Raw genomic sequence first — 13,560 nt, 5'->3', positions numbered from 1 at the left:
GATGCAGTCCCTGCTGACAATTGGGTCATCTGCGCGCAGAGAAGGCCCCGGGATGTGCGAGGACATGGGACCGGGGGTCCGGAGGCAGTCTGGTTTGAGCTGTCACTAATTGGCCATGTGACCTCCCTCAGCCGGCTTCGTCCTCTCTGAAGCAAAAGGCTGGAATTGGGGTGGCTGGAGCATTTTTATTTTATGTTTTTGTATTTGAATGCTGTTGGGTTTGGGCCTCACCGTTTCTGGTTGTCTACACCTGCCTTTTTCACCGTTGCAGCTGACGTTGCCTGCCTCCCCTGAAGGTGTTTGAACCTGGTGAGATTTATAAAGGGCCCTTTTCAGCTCAAAAAATCAGAATTCTGTGCTGGGTTATGGTTAGTTCTATCAGGGTCACTTATGAACGTATTACTACGGTTCTCTTTTCATTCATCCCCAATTTAATAGCTTTTGGGCACCAGTGGGTGTGCCCAGTGTAAGCTCTCATGGCACACCTGCTAGTTAAAGGGAGGCAGCAGGTGTGTCCAGCCTGTTCCATGTGACATCCTGAGCATGAGGTATCTGCTTTCTAGGCTATTTCCTTTGCCGAAATGGCAACCAGCTTCTTTCTTTTAATACCAAGGCATTTCTCTTTTGGTTTCTTTGCTTAGAGTGGAGGGTGATTTTTTAAGACAATAGGTATTTCAGGAACTTTTTATGTTGACAGTATTTTAGATGGTTGTCTGGCAGTTGTATTCTCTGACTGTGGCACGGTCAATTAAGTCAATTAAGTTTAAACATCTGTTGACATGTTTAAAAAATGCCTATTGAAGTACCTGGGCCGGGTGTTGTGGTTCACACCTGTAATCCCAGCACTTTGGGAGGCTGAGGTGGGAGGATTGTTTGAGGCCAAGAGTTCAAGACCAGCCTAGGCAACACAGCAAGACTCCTGTTTCTATAAAAAAAAAAAAAAAAATAGCTGAGTGTGGCAGCCAGCTTAAAAAAAAACAGTACCTGGCTAGAAAAATGCAGATGGTTTTGCTAGGTTTCATGCCATACTATCTATCTCATTGATGGAGCAAACTCTAGTCTATGTAGCATTGCAGAAGTGAGTCATGTGTCCCGGGGCAGGCAAGCACATGTAGCCACCCACTGAGTAGTCTGTCCATCTGTGTCTGCCCATCCATCCATCCACTTGGTGACCAGGTTCTGTTGAACAGATCGTTGTTGAATAAACTGTGTCTTTTGCCCTCACAGAGCCTAAGGTCTAGTTTGTGGGGTGTTTGAAATCCCGAATTGGCTATTGTTGGCCTCTTCAGTGTCTCTAAAGACAAACCAGGAATCTATTTGACGACCTATTTTCTGGTGCCACTGGTAGCTTGAGGAATTTTCCCATTTTGGTTAAGGTAATTAAAAGCAGTAGGCCGGGGCTGCGCATGGTGGCTCACGCCTGTAATCCCAGCACTTTGGGAGGCTGAGGCGGGCAGGTCGCTTGAGCTCAGGAGTTCGAGACCAGCCTGGCCACCATGGTGAAACCTCGTCTCTACTAAAAATACAAAAGTTAGCCGGGCATGGTGGCGCATGCCTGTACTTCCGGCTACGCAGGAGGCTGAGGCAGGAGAATGGCTTGAACCTGGGAGGTGGAGTTTGCAGTGAGTCGAGATCGTGCCACTGCACTCCAGCCTGGGTGACAGAGTGAGACTGTCTCCTAAAAAAAAAAAAAAAAAGGTCAACAGTAATGATTTGAAATTATACGGTGCTTTGTACATGTAAATTGAAGCTTTTTAAAAACGTATTTATATTTAATCCTCTTAGGCTTTTTAAATTTAAACATCTTACAGTCCTTCCTGACCCGTTTCCTGGCCTTGCCCATAAAACTCTCACACACCAGTCTGTTGGTTCCCAGTGCCCAGTAACCTCATTAATTCATTTTCATGCCCTGCTATTCCTCCAGTTGTTCTCTGGGCTTGCTTTTATTCTTTCGGTAGGGAACCATCCTCCTCCAGGTTAAGCTGTGCGTTGCAGCCTCTAGGTTGAAACGAGCCCTTTGTGCGCTATGCCGTTCTTCTCATTTTCTCTGTGGCTTTGCTATTTTGAACCTGTTATTTTGTCACAGGTTCTAGGTTCTTGGCTCTCCGGTAATTGAGGTCTGCTTTCAGCTTGCACCTTTCATAGGCCTTTCATACATTTATTACGTTGTTTGAGTGCCTGATCTGTGCTGGGTAATATTCTTGGTGCTTGGGATGCTGCAGGGAGATTCCCAGCCCACATGGAGCCCACACTGTAGGGAGGTGGACAATGAGAGCTGCTTCTGTGAAGAGGAATCTGACAAGGCTCGGGGGATTAAGTGTGGGGATGGGAGTTGGTATTTTTGGAAGGGTAGACAGGGAGGGAGGTATATTAGTCTGCTAACGCTGCCATAACAAGAATAGCACAGTGTGGGTGGCTTAAACAACGGAAATTTGTTTCGTATAATTCTGGAGTCTGGGAAGTCCAAGGTCAAGGTTCTGACCTCTTTAGTTTCTGGTGAGGGCTTTCTTCCTGGCTTGTAGGTGGCCATCCTCTTGATGAGTCCTCACATGGCCTTTTCTTGGTGCCATTTATCTCTTTCTGTTCAAGCACTGTTGGTCACACCTGTAATCCCAGCACTTCGGGAGGCTGAGGCAGGAGGATCACTTGAGACCAGTCTAGGCAACATAGTAAGACTCTGTCTCTACAAAATAAAATAAAATAAAATAAAAAATTCGCTGGACGTGGTAGTAGTGCCTGTAGTCCCAGCTACTCAGGAGGCTGAGGTGGGAGGATTGCTTGAGCCCGAGAGGTTGAGGCTGCAGTGAGCCATGATTGTGCCACTGCACACCAGCCTGGGTGACAAAGCTACTTTGTTTAAAAAAATAAAGTTTTCCTATTGGATCAGGGCCCCATCCTTAAGAACTCATTTATACTTGGTTACCTCCTAAAGGCTCTGTCTCTAAATATAGCCACATTGTGGGGGTAGGGCTTCAATATAATGAATTCTTTCGGTGGTGGTGGGGGATACAGTTGAGTTCACAGCAGAGGGCTTGAGTCATTTTTAACTAAAGATGTGTAGGGAGTGAGGCATGTGGAGATCTGGGAGAAGGATCATTCTGAGGGGAGGAAACAGCAGATGCAAAGGCCCTAAGGCAGGAGGAGGGGAGAATTTGGTCTTGAGGTCAGAGAAACCGTGGGGGTCAGATCACGTAAGGCCATGCGGACCACTGTAAGGCTGGTAGATTTTACCTTGAGGGTGGTAGAAGCCATTGGAGGGTTTTGGAGTAAAGAAGGGAGGTGGACTGATCTAGCTTTTAGCAAGCACACTCTAGGCGTTGCTGTGTGAGATAGATTGAAGGCAGGACAGCAAGGAGACCAGCCAGACTGCAGGGCTGAGGGGAGACTAGTGGGATTTCAAGGTGAGGTTGAGATTTGCTGATGAACCAGAAAGAAAACTGAGGAGACTCCGAGGTTCTGGTCTTAGCACCTAGAAAGAAAGAGGCCATTAACTGAGATGCTGGAGGAGCTGGTTTAGGCCATGTTAAGTTGTGATGCCAACCCAGCATACCCAAATGCAGCAGAAAAGCAAGGGTGGAGATTTTTGGGGAAGGTCATCCTCAATGGAAATATAAATCTTGGGAGCTTCTCATTGTCCTTTGTCCCAATTTTTGACTTTGACCTCAGGTGACCTCAGCCAAGTCCGTGACCTCAGATCTAGGTGTCTGTAAGGCCCTCTATGGAAATTCCATCCTTAAAGGAGAATGGTTTTCTCTGGTCAGTGATCAGGAAAATCTTCACTCATGAGTTGTTTTTTTTTTTTTTTTTTTTTTTTGAGATGGAATCTTGCTCTGTCACCTAGGCTGGAGTGCAGTGGTGTGACCTCGGCTCATTGCAACTTCCACCTCCCGGGTTCAAGGGATTCTCCTGCCTCAGCCTCCCAAGTAGCTGGGGTTATGGGTGCATACCACTGTACCTGGCTAATTTTTGTATTTTTAGTAGAGATGGTGTTTCACCATGTTGGCCAGGCTGGTCTCGAACTCCTGACCTCGTGATCCACCCACCTTGGCCTCCCAAAGTGCTGGGATTACAGGAATGAGCCACCGTGCCTGGCCCACTCATGAGTTTTGCCCACTTGTGAGTTTTGCTCAAAGCAGCTGATGGCTCAGGCTTCCTTCCCAAAGGCATCATCTCATTGAGCACCTGGTGGAGGTCATCCATCTATGTGTGTAACTCTTACAGAGATGAACCCCTCTATCTTCTAAGTTGAATGGAAGTGCAGTTTGATAAGGTGCACTTCTCTGTTGGACCCTCTCCAAGCAATAGAAGGGACCCTAGAAAGACAAGAGAGCCCCATGTGATAGGGCCAAGGAAACAGTGATGGTGCCCATAGGTATTGATTATGTATTGGGCACTTGAGGTTATTATTGCTAGTCCTAGCAACTGGCAGGCAAGGTGGCTTCTGGTCCTTCATTTATTGATGAAGTCTTGGGTAACTTCTGTAAGTTAATTCCTGAGTCTTGAATTCTGTTCCATTAAACCACTCTAGAACACTATTCCCAGCTCTCATCTGAAACTCAGGGTTTCTAAGTTCTCGTTAGTATAGAAGAGGGCAGAGAAGCCAGTGTCAGTTGAGTGCCAGGGAGCTCTGCCCAGCACTCCTGTGTTCTTTCACGTTGATCAGTCTCTGCAGCCCTGTGGGCTGGGTATTAACGCTTTTCATCCTACAGCTGAGGATGCTGAGGTGTGGCAGGAGGGCAGCTCCTTGCCTAGGGTCTTAGCGCTGCCAAGTAGAGTCAGGATTTGACCCTAGGCCGGTCAGTTGCCAAGCTCGAAGTTAGACTCTAATCATGCTGTGTTCCAGGATGACTTTTGGGGACTTGGGATAGAAAGTAGGGTTAGGCTACAGAAGTTGGGAATGACATTCCAGATCGAGGGATCAGTGTGAGCAAAGGGTGGAGCGGGAGAGGCATGTGACTGGGAGAGGGTAACTGAGTTAGGACAGTTGGAAGGATGCTGAGGATGTGATGGGGGTCAGGTGGAGAGGTCCTTTGATACTGTATTATGGGGCTTGAATCTTTGTCTGGAAAGGCACGGGGAGATTCCCAGAAGGGGAGTGACTTGTTCAGATGTACATTTTAGAAAATTTTGGGGTGGAGTAAAGGGTGCACTGGGAGGAGGCTGAGGCTGAATGGGAGCAGGACCGTCTCCTCTTGCTCCTGCCTTGTTTGCCTGTGGTTCATTCCTGGCTACAGTGTTTGCCTTTATGCACCCTAGCTTGGATTCTTTCTGTCAATTCCCTTGTTTGTTCCTGTAGGAATCTTCTACCCACCACCTCAACGCTCACACATTTTTTTCCCCCACTGGCTTTCCTTTGTTCAAGTGAATATATACATACCCCCAGCTCCATTTAATTAAATTGGAATAAGCTTTTTCGTTTTGGACCATCATTTCATCTCAGAGTTCTTGGCTTTGTGACTCTGAGGGTCTTCTCCACCCTGCTTCAGACCGAAAGCACTGCTGTGTCCTCAGTCTTCATGAAGGAAACACAATTGCTTTCTTTCTTTCTTTTTTCTTTTCTTTTTTTTTTTTTTTTTGAGACAGAGTTTTGCTCTTGTCGCCCAGGCTAGAGTGCAATGGTGCGATCTTGGCTCACTGCAACCTCCACCTCCTAGGTTCAAGCGATTCTCCTGCCTCAGCCTCCTGAGTAGTTGGGATTACGGTCACTGCAACTGCGCCTGGCTAATTTTTGTATTTTCATATTTTTTTTTGGGATGGAATCTTGCTCTGTCGCCCAGGCTGGAGTGCAGTGGCGCGATATCGGCTCACTGAAACCTCCGCCTCATGGGTTCAAGCGATTCTTCTGCCTCAGCCTCCTGAGTAGCTACGCCTGGCTAATTTTCATATTTTTAGTAGAGACGGGGTTTCACCGTATTGTTCAGGCTGGTCTCGAACTCCTGACCTCGTGATCCACCTGCATCAGCCTCCCAAAGTGCTGAGATTACAGGTTTGAGCCACCCCACCTGGCCAACACAATTTCTTATACATTCTACTTTAGATGGGATTTCAGCCTCAAATTTGGTTTGGCTTTATTGACTCCTCTCCAGGGCTGGCTAAAATCATTTCCTGTCTCCAAAGGCAAATCACCTAGCTGGGGGCTAACTACAACACCTTCCTTGTCAAACATGGATCTCATTCTGAAGATCTAGGGTGGACCCCGAAAATGTGCATTTCTCACAAGTTCTCAGGTGACAGGGATGTTGCTGGTGGAGGCATCACCAGCATCTGGTTTTGTAAATAAGGTTTAATTGCAACACAGCCAAGCTCACTCAAGAGACCATGTAACTCTGGCCCTTTATAGAAAAAGTTTGGTGATCCTGCTTCACAGTAAGGTATATGTGGTCAGTGCTGAGAATTTTCTATTGAATTCATGTATCTATATTTTTTGAGACAGGGTCTGTCACCCAGGCTGGAGTGCAGTGGTGAGATCTCTGCTCACTTGCAGCTTCTGCCTCCCGGGCTCAAGAGATCCTCCCACTTCAGCCTCTTGAGTAGCTGGGACTACAGGCGTGCACCACTACACACAACTAATTGTTGTATTTTTTGTAGAGACAGGATTTCACTATGTTTTTAGAGATGGGGGTCTCCTGTGTTGGCCAGGATGGTCTCGAACTCTTGAGCTCAAGCCTCCTAAAGTTCTGGGATTACAGCCGTGAGCCACTGTTCCCAGCCCAAGTTCATATATTTCTTATCAAGAGCTTTTTTGATATTTATATTTATAGACATTGCTTCACAAATTTTTCCACAGATGCATGATATGGGGGAATGTATGCATATTTAAAAGTGTTTGGAATATAACAAGCATGACACTTCTTTTAAGTCTCTTCTGTTTTATCTAAAATTAATGTGAATTTCTCATTCTGTTTCAGAAACATCAGTGCTTGTTTTAATATAAAACATTTTTCTTCCATATTCTTTGAGTAAAGTTGATGCTACTAGATACATTGTTTTTGATCTTGACCTGCTTGAGAAACACGTACAGGTTGAATATACCTTCTCCGAAGTGCTTATGACTAGAAAGTGTTTTGGATTTTGGGTTTCTTTTTTTCTTTTTTTTTTTGGATTTTGGCATATTTGCACTATACTTACCAGTTGAGCATTCCTAATTTTTTAATCTGAAATTCAGAATGCTTCAGTGAGCGTTTCCTTTTTTTTTTTGAGACGGAGTCTCGCTTTGTCGCCCAGGCTGGGGTGCAGTGGCGCGATCTCAGCTCACTGCAAGCTCCACCTCCCAGGTTCATGCCATTCTCTTGCCTCAGCCTCCCTAGGAGCTGGGACTGCAGGCGCCCGCTACCACGCCTGGCTAATTTTTTGTGTGTGTGTTTTTAGTAGAGACGGGGTTTCACTGTGTTGGCCAGGATGGTCTCGATCTCCTGACCTCGTGATCCACCTGCCTCGGCCTCCCAAAGTGCTGGGATTACAGGCATGAGCCACTGCGCCCGGCCGAGCATTTTCTTTTGAGTGTCTTGTTGGCACTCAGAAAGTACTGAATTTTGGAGCCTTTCAAATTTTGGATCCTTTCAAATTTTGGATTTTTGAATTAGGAATACTCAACCTGTGTTAAGATTTGCATTTTTTTGTCCTACTTTGCAAATATTTTTTTCTATGCCTTGACTTAAATTCAAGTCTGTCGGCCAAGCACGGTGGCTCATGCCTGTAATCTCAGCACTTTGGTAGGCCGAGGTGGGCAGATCACTTGAGGTCAGGAGTTCCAGACCAGCCTGACCAACACGGAGAAACCCCGTCTCTACTAAAAATACAAAATTAGCCAGGCATGGTAGTGTATGCCTGTAATCCCAGCTACTCGGGAGGCTGAGGGAGGAGAATCACTCAACCCCGGAGGTGGAGGCTGCAGTGAGCCAAGATCGCCTCATTACACTCCAACCTGGGCAACAAGAGCGAAACTCCATCTCCAAAAAAAAAAACAAAAAAAACAAAAAAATTTGTGAATCTTTTTTTATTTCCCGTGGCTTTGTTATCCCAAAATTTTATAGGTATTCACTCATGTTTTCTCTTAGTTCTTTAAAAAAAAAATTGGCTATGATTAGTCTGATATTTGTTTTGGAGTATGGTATGAAGTAAGGATTATTTGTCCCCTCTAGTTTATATTTTTTGGGTACTATTAATTCATCCTTATTAACTTAAAAAATAACACCTTAATCATATGCTGAATCCTTGGATCTGTTGCTTTAGTCAGTTTATCTGTTCTTTTGCCATGACCTTACTATTTTAGTCATTAAAATCACTTTATAGTAGGCTTTATTATCTGGTAGTGCCTATGCTCAGTTTTTACTCCAGTGTTTTTCAATTTAGGGTTTCAAAATACTCCCTCCATCTCGAGATGGAGTCTCACTCTGTCCCCCAGGCTTGAGTGCAATGGCGCGATCTCGGCTCACTGCAACCTCTGCCTCCCAGGTTCAAGCGATTCTCCTGCCTCAGCCTCCTGAGTAGCTGGGATTACAGGTGTGCACCACCACACCCAGCTAATTTTTGTATTTTTAGTAGAGATGGGGTTTCACCATATTGGTCAGTCTGGTCTTGAACTGCTGACCTTGTGATCCACCTGCCTCGGCCTCCCAAAGTGCTGGGATTACAGGCATGAGCCACCATGCCTGGCTGATTACTTATTCTTTATTTTAAAGTATTTGCTGGACTGGACATGTGATTTATGCCTGTAATCCCAGTACTTTGGGAAGCCGACATGGGAAGATTGCTTGAGGTCAGGAGGTTAAGACCAGTTTGGGAAACATAGTGAGACCCCACGTCTGCAAAAATTTTTAAAGTGGCCTGGCGTGGTGGTGTGCATACCTGTGGTCCCGCTGACTAGGGAGGCTGATTGTGGGAAGAGAACTCAAGCCCAGGAGTTCAAGGCTGCAGTGAGTTGTGATGGTGCCACCGCACTCCAGCCTGGGCGATAGAGGGAGACACCCTGCTCCAAAACAAAGAAAATATTTGGTATTTAGAATGCGATTATCTCCCCTCACACCTTCCCACCCGCTATTACTAACTGGTATAGAGCAGGTATAAAGCAAGTATACTGCTTGCAGTTTGTATGCTGTGGGTTTTTTTTTTTTTTTTTTTTTGAGACGGAGTTTTGCTCTTGTTGCCCAGGCTGGCGTCAGTGGTGCGATCTCAGCTCACTGCAACCTCCTTCTCCCAGGTGATTCTCTTGCCTCAGCCTCCGAAGTAGAATTACAGGCCTGTTCCACCACGCCTGACCACTTTTGTGTTTTTAGTAAAGACAGGGTTTCACCATGTTGGTCAGGCTGGTCTTGAACTCTTGACCTCTAGTGATCCACCTGCCTTGGCCTCCAACAGTGCTGGGAATTACAGGCGTGAGCCACTGTGCCCGGCCTTGTTTTTATAATAAGATAAGAGATGGAGGCCGGGGCAGTGGCTCACGCCTGTAATCCCAGCACTTTGGGAGGCCGAGGTGGGTGGATCACCTGAGGCCAGGAGTTCAAGACCAGCCTGGCCAACATGGTGAAACCCCCACTCTATTAAAAAAAAAAAAAATTAGCTGGTTGTGGTGGTGCATGCCTGTAGTCCCTGCTACTCAGGAGGCTGAGTAGCATGGGAATCAATTGAACCCAGGAAACGGAGGTTGCAGTGAGTCGAGATTGCGCCACTGCATTTCAGCCCAGGCCACTGAGTGAGACTCTGTCTCAAAAAATAAAATAAAATAAAAAATAAGATAGAGATGGAATCTTGCTGTGTTGCCCAGGCTGGCCTCCAGCTCCCAGCCTCAAGTAATCCTCTGCCTTGGTCTCCTGAAGTGCTGGGATTACAGGGATGAGCCACTGCATCTGGCCAGTCTGTATGTTTTATAACCTGTATTAGTCAGGGTAGGTAATGCTAGTTAAAATCTGTGGCCTGACAAAGAAAACATTTATTTCTTGCTCACACTTTTTTAGATGGTTCTTTTCTAAGTGGTGACTTGGGGATCTGGGCTTCTTCCATTTTTGTCACAGCTGACAAGAAGATGTGACCTTAAGTTTGCCGTGTAATTTTGTGCATGGAAGTTTTTTTCATGGGCCAAGCTTGGAAGTAGTAGTATTTCTTCTGCGGTCTGTTGGCTGTATTTTAGGTGCAAGGGGGCTGGGAAGTGGAGTCCTTTGGCGTGTCCGTGAGGAAAATGTAATAGCACCGTGTCTGCTATGCTACTTAACCAAACTCTGTTGTTCTTATTTTTCAGTAGATTCTCTTGAGTTTCTTAGATAGGTAATCATAATACACATTGAGCATTTCTAATCCCCAAATCTAAAATTGGAAACTTTTGAGCACTGACAGGATGCCACGAGTGGAAAATTCCGCACCTGACCTCATGTCATGGGTTGCAGTCAAAACTTTATTTCATATGCAAACTTTTTTTTTTTTTTTTTTTTAAGGGATCCTGCTCTGTCACTCAGGCTGAAGTACAGTGGCAAGATCATGGTTCACTGCAGCCTTAATCTCCTAGGCTCAAGCGATCTTCCTGCTTTGGCCTTCCAAAGTGCCAGGATTACAGGTGTGAGCTGTTGCGCCTGGCCATTATACACAAAATTATTTAAAATATTGAGTAGAATTACCTTCAGGCTATGTGTCTAAGGCGTATATGAAACATAAATGAGTTTTGTGTTCAGACTTCGGTCCCATTCTCAAGATATCTCACTATATATATATGCAAATATTCCAAAATCAGAAAAGATACAAAATTTGAAACACTTCTGGTCCCAAGCATTTTATACAAGGAATACTTAACTTGTAGCTGCAAATGATCATTTTGTCTTTTTTTTTTCCTCCTTCCTATAGTTAGCTATTTCTTTTTCTTTTTTTTTTTTTTTTGAGACGGGGTCTCGCTCTGTCACCCAGGCTGGAGTGCAGTGGCGATCTCGGCTCATTGCAAGCTCTGCCTCCCAGGTTCAAGTGATTCTCCTGCCTCAGCCTCCTGAGTAGCTGGGACTACAGGCACCCGCCACCATGCCCGGCTAATTTTTGTATTTTTAGTAGAGATGGGGTTTCACCACATTGGTCAGGCTGGTCTCGAACTCCCTCCTGACCTTGTGATCCACCCGCCTCAGCCTCCCAAAATGCTGGGATTACAAATGTGAGCCACTGCGCCCGGCCTAGTTAGCGATTTCTTTTCCTTTTCCCTTTCCCTTTCCCTTTCCTTGACAGAGTCTCACTCTTGCTGCTCAGCTGGAGTGCAATGGCGCAATCTTGGCTTACTGCAACTTCCACCTCCAGGTTCAAGTGCTTCTCCTGTCTCGGCCTCCCTAGTAGCTGGGATTCCAGGTGCCTGAACACCTGGCTAATTTTTTCTTTTCTTTTCTTTTTTTTTTTTTTTTGAGACGAAGTCTCTCTCTATCGCTAGGCTGGAGTGCAGGGGTGCGATCTCAGCTCACCACAACCTCCATCTCCTGGGTTCAAGCGATTCTCCTGCCTCAGCCTCCCGAGTAGCCGGGACTACAGGTGTGTGCCACCATGCCCGGCAAATTTTTGTATTTCTAGTAGAGACAGGGTTTCACTATGTTGGCCAGGCTGGTCTCTAACTCTTGACCTCATGATCCACCTGCCTCAACCCCCCAAAGTGCTGGGATTACAGGTGTGAGCCACTGCGTCCAGCCAATTTTTGTATTTTTAATAGAGACAGGGTTTCACCGTGTTGGCCAGGCTGATCTCGAACTCCTGACCTCAGGTGATTGGCCCCCCTCGGTTTCCCAAAGTGCTGGGATTACAGGCGTGAGCCACCACACATGGTCAGCTACTTTTTGTTTTTGAGATGGAGTTTTGCTCTTGTTGCCCAAGCTGGAGTACAATGGTGTGATCTTGGCTCACTGCAACCTCCGCCTCCCTGGTTCAAGCAATTCTCCTGCCTCAGCCTCCTGAGTAGCTGGGATTACAGGCGCCCACCACCAGGCCCGGCTAATTTTTTTTGTATTTTTAGTAGAGACAGGGTTTCGCCATGTTGGCCAGGCTTGTTTTGAACTCCTGACCTTGAGTGATCCGTCTGCCTTGGCCTCCCAAAGTGCTGAGATTACAGGCGTGAACCAGCACGCATGGCCAACTTTTTTTTTTTTTTTAATGCATTGTGGAGTACTTGCAGAATAGGTTTAACTGTCATAGGTCTTATTTTCAATTTTTACTCAAATGCAATATTGCAAATAGTCTTTAGTGGTATTCAAGAAGTGTCCTAATTACAGATTACAGTCTCATACGTAGTTTTTTTTTTTTGAGACGGAGTCCCGCTCTGTCGCCCAGGCTGGAGTGCAGTGGCGCGATCTCGGCTCACTGCAAGCTCCGCCTCCAGAGTTCACGCCATTCTCCTGCCTCAGCCTCCCGAGTAGCTGGGACTACAGGCGCCCACCACCATGCCCGGCTAATTTTTTGTATTTTTAGTAGAGACGGGGTTTCACCGTGTTAGCCAGGATGGTCTCAATCTCCTGACGTCGTGATCTGCCCACCTCGGCCTCCCAAAGTGCTGAGATTATAGGCGTGAGCCACCGCGCCCGGCCACGTAGTGTTTTTTTTTTAGCGAACAAAGCCCAGCATCTTGACATTGACCCTGCAGTCCTCACAGATATTCTTGGTAGTCTCTCCCTGATAGTGATAATTCTCTAAATTTTTGTTTCCCTGCTGATTTGAAGATGACCTCAGATTTCTCGCTGCGAGGAGTTTCACGAGTGATCGTTCTTCAGGTTTGTCCCCAGGGCTTCTGTTTTAGCCCAGGCTGTTGGATTGTGCAGCTGCTCGCATCTTCTGTGTCAGAGATCCTGACCTGCAGTGTTTGAAAATGTTGTCTCCCTCAGAGAAGTTTGATGGGTTCTTGTTCCTCTTCCTTTATTCTTTCATCCACTCAAAGATAAACTGAATAAGTTAGCAATATCGATTTTGTTCCTTCTCCTTTCTTTCCTCCAGTTGACCCTCGGCTTCTGTTTGAGTTCTTTTTGCACTTGCTTCTGGACCCCTAGTGTGAGTTTGGGGCCTGCATGTCCACGCTGCCCACCTGCAGCCCTGCAGTCCCCATTTCCAGTGATGGTACACCCTTCCCTGCGGAGCTCCCCATGTGATCTACAGTAGACTTCACCAGAAGGGGCCTGAATTTAGTGGGAGTAGGAAGCTCCTCTGAACCCTGGGAGGTGGATGGAGGAGGGAAGCTTATTACTTGACTTACCAAAGTAGATACCAGGGTCACATTTACTTTTTCTGGTGTTTAGTTCCATTGCTTACAATGATGCTTTAAAGTGACTTCAGCTTTTTTTTGATTTCCCTTTTTGACTCTGAGATCTCACACTTACTGTTTTATTTCTTGAATACGGTCAACTGCTAAAATATATTTTCCAGACTTTTTGTTTTGACTGACCCACTTCTCTCTATTTATATTCATCTCTCTCTCTCTCTCTCTCTGTGTGTGTGTGTGTGTGTGTGTGTGTGTATGTATATGTATGTATCTCAGACAAAAGTTTCAAGGCCAGGCTCGGTGACTCATGCCTGTAATCCCAGCACTTTGGGAGGCTGAGGTGGATTGATCACTTGAGGCCA

The 13,560-nt window shown here is 46.1% G+C and overlaps 1 protein-coding gene across 8 annotated transcripts in view; it reads left to right on the top strand.

Moving 5' to 3' along the window:
* SLC23A2 (solute carrier family 23 member 2) overlaps positions 1–13,560 on the top strand; it is a 215,885-nt gene that overhangs the window by 66,616 nt on the left and 135,709 nt on the right. The window lies entirely within an intron of this gene.

This window comes from Pan paniscus, chromosome 21, assembly GCF_029289425.2.
Source record: "Pan paniscus chromosome 21, NHGRI_mPanPan1-v2.0_pri, whole genome shotgun sequence".
NCBI lineage: Eukaryota > Metazoa > Chordata > Mammalia > Primates > Hominidae > Pan > Pan paniscus.
This window is presented reverse-complemented; position numbering and strand designations above follow the sequence as displayed.